Source organism: Mus caroli, chromosome 2 (assembly GCF_900094665.2).
Source record: "Mus caroli chromosome 2, CAROLI_EIJ_v1.1, whole genome shotgun sequence".
Taxonomy (NCBI): Eukaryota; Metazoa; Chordata; class Mammalia; order Rodentia; family Muridae; genus Mus; species Mus caroli.
This window is the reverse complement of record NC_034571.1, coordinates 77,791,310-77,794,502: the sequence shown is the minus strand read 5'-3', so window position 1 is coordinate 77,794,502 and position 3,193 is coordinate 77,791,310. Positions and strand designations below refer to the sequence as shown.

Here is a 3,193-nt window from a genome sequence, read left to right as displayed (position 1 = left end):
TGTCACAGTGTTTCCTGCTTAGAATGATGTAACTAAGGAATTACCATATTTGCCACTGGTGAAGAATAGTCTATATTTTTAGAAGTTATTACCCATTTTTAAATTTCTGAGCCTTGGATTCTCTTTCTCTTTTGATATTGTGAATTATTCTATGATGTACATCCATACTTTTTTGGTGTGTGGAATGTTTACATTTCTTCAGGGTGTATATCTAAGGACTATAATTTCTTGCATGAAATGGTAACTTTGTGCTTGGCAGAAGCACTTCACCATTTCACACTTCAGCAGTGACGTAGAATGCTTCCACTTTCTCTGCAGTCTCACCAGTGTTTGCTAACATCTGACTGCTTGATGATAGCCACCTTGTGAGTGTAAGGTGCTGCTATCTCTGTGTGACCTTGAATAACATTTCTTTAATTAATTATTTGTCTTTTCAAGCATTTTGTACATACTTGTTGGCCACTTGTATGCTTTCTTTGGAGATATGTATATTAAGGCTTAATTCTTAAATCTATGTAGCTGGGTGTGACTGTTCATATAGTTAATGGACCTTTGGGTGTGGAGGAAAGCCGAATTCACAAACACTTTAGATAGGCACATATACAAAATTATCTTAGAAAATTGTGATAGTTCAGGGAAAATAAATGAAGTCCACTCTGATTAGTGTCCTCAGATAAATGGGAAGGTGCTTCTGCTATTACAGGAGCAGGTAGAGGAGCTGTGCAGGATCTTTTGAGCAGTCACCTATCTTAGTACACCGCTCTAAAGACTCCACTGGCGGGAGGGACAGGGCTCTGAGGGCTGTAGCTGGGTGTGACAGAGGCACAGGACTTTGATAGTATGTGTTCACACATAGAAATAGGCTCAAAATCAATGTCAGCAATAGCTTTTCCCTGGGGAACAGGGGAGTTGATATGAAAGCAGGCCCATGTACAGCTTGTATTTTTGAATGTTTTCTTTGAAGAGTGTGGTTATATTTTCCTATTCTTGAAATAGAAAAAATACACCCATGTTAATGTCAAATATTTTAAGCATGCCTTGGTTAAGAATATCAGATTTTTAGGAAAGTGAATTCTGTGCTCTGTAGGGCATCTGGTGTCAGTGAGGGCAGTAGTGGAGAATTAGCCTTTTTAACCAGTCAGATAAGAACAGGAAGGCCAGGCTCTTGAGGGGACTGGACTTGCATGGGACATTGTCTTCTTTCCAGGATGCTCTGAACTGTACACTGTTATGAGCAGCCACTGTTGCTGCCCCCCAGCATGCCTTCATTTGCTACAATTCACCCATTCATCATAGTCTTAAAGCTAGAAATTGCCTAGTTGAGAGAACCCAGGGACTGGCAACCTAGTTTCTCCAGTTGTAGTAAACCTGTCTGTTTATTCTTTCCCAAGAAAGCAAAACAATTAAAAACCAGCAGCTTCAAAAGAGCTTCTTTTCAATCACAAGTGGCTGTTTTCATTTAAGCTTTCAAAGAACTTTCTCCCTTTAAGCCAACAGAAAGAGATTGTGGAGAACAATGATTCCTTTCCTTTTCATCCACTGCACAATTAGTAGACTTTTCTCCACTCTCCCTGCCTGGTATTATTGAGTGGACTGTGGAGAAATAAAGAGAAGCTCTGTCAAATAAATACTTTAGCTCTGAAGGGATTTTTCAACACTGCAATAGCCAGCCATTGTACTCAGCATAGCTGCAGCCAACTGTGAGTTTTTACTGCAGAGACCTAATAAGAGACAAAAGCCCTTGACTTTGCTGAATAAAATGAATACTAATGACGGTCATCAATAAAAATAACAAAAGTGCTCATCATCTATGCATAATTACCTTATGTGTAACAACCATGATGAACATCATTAGTATCTGTCTGTATTACAAGTTGAATTTGGGTCCAGTACTCACTTTGCCCAGGTTCTGTGGTTCCATGGTTGAAAAATTGAATACTCTATCACTTCTTCATAACCTCACTGTGTTGAGGATAGTTATCTAGGTCAAACATGCTTTCCTCTTCGAGTTCTAGTTTACCTACGTGTGCAGTAAACATTGTCACTTATTGTTAAGGGGAAAGTGAAATGAGAACATATGGAGGTTGGGTCAGGTGTGGGTTAGGGTGGGGTGGGTGGGTGTGGTGTGATGGGGGAATCAGGTGAGGTAGGGGAGTGGGGTGGGGTGGGGTAGGTACATTGGGGAGTGGGGAAGGGGAGCCTGTTTCCAGCCAGGTTACCACAAGCCCTGTAAGTATTAACATTCCCTTTAACCTTTCTGATTTTCCCTTAGATTGTGGACTCTTCAAGTTCACTCTACTTTCTTACTTATCCATAATGCCCTCAACCATTGTCCTCTTATAAATTGCTTTGTTTCTCTTACAGCTTTCTCTCTTTGCTTCTCATCAAGGTTGCACAGTTCAGCAGAGACTTCGTGTTTGAGTTGGCTTCCCTTCAAAGTCAATTTTTATGTCATAGGGGCTCCCAGCATCCTTGGCTTCATCCCCTATCTTTTGTATTTGCATGAGTTAAAAAATACACCATCCTTAAAACTTATCAGATTTATGTCTTAATATTCAAATACTAACGTCACTGCCAACATTCCAGAAGATATGTGTAGTCCCTTGACTCTATGATAAGCACTAACATGGGAGTATATCTGCAGACTTTGGTCATTTTCAGGGGTCTTGGAGTAACATTTATCATCCTGCTCAAAGTATGTCCCCCACACATGCTTCACATGTGTACCAACACCACGCCCTACATCATCCATCATGTTCTCTCTCTCTCTTAGTTTATGTTTCCCACTGTGCTTTCTCTCCTTTGCAGACAAATCACTTTCTCTGGTTAACTTCATCATCTTGACTTCCTTTCTTTGACTGTGTTTAGTTTTGTTTTGTATTTTCAATGTAAAAGTCTCTCCTCCCTGTGCTCTGCTATCTCCTTTTCCCCTCAGCTTCACTTCATATTGCAAATCCTTTTGTCCCGTGTCCCCCACTTAGATAGTGTGTTATTGGTAGTGGGTTGGTAGGGATGACAGAGTTAGTATTCACAGATAACATCATACACCAAAGTTATGAGGGCAGCAAGAGTGATAGGAAAGAGCCTGGAGATGTCCTTTTCTTTTCTTTTCTTTTCTTTTCTTTTCTTTTCTTTTCTTTTCTTTTCTTTTCTTTTCTTTTCTTTTCTTTTCGCTTCTCTCCTCTCCTCTCCT

At 40.1% G+C, this 3,193-nt stretch overlaps 1 pseudogene; it reads right to left on the bottom strand.

The window, feature by feature from the left end:
- Positions 1-1,943: 1,943 nt before the first annotated feature.
- LOC110306254 overlaps positions 1,944-3,193 on the bottom strand; it is a 3,371-nt pseudogene continuing 2,121 nt past the window's right edge.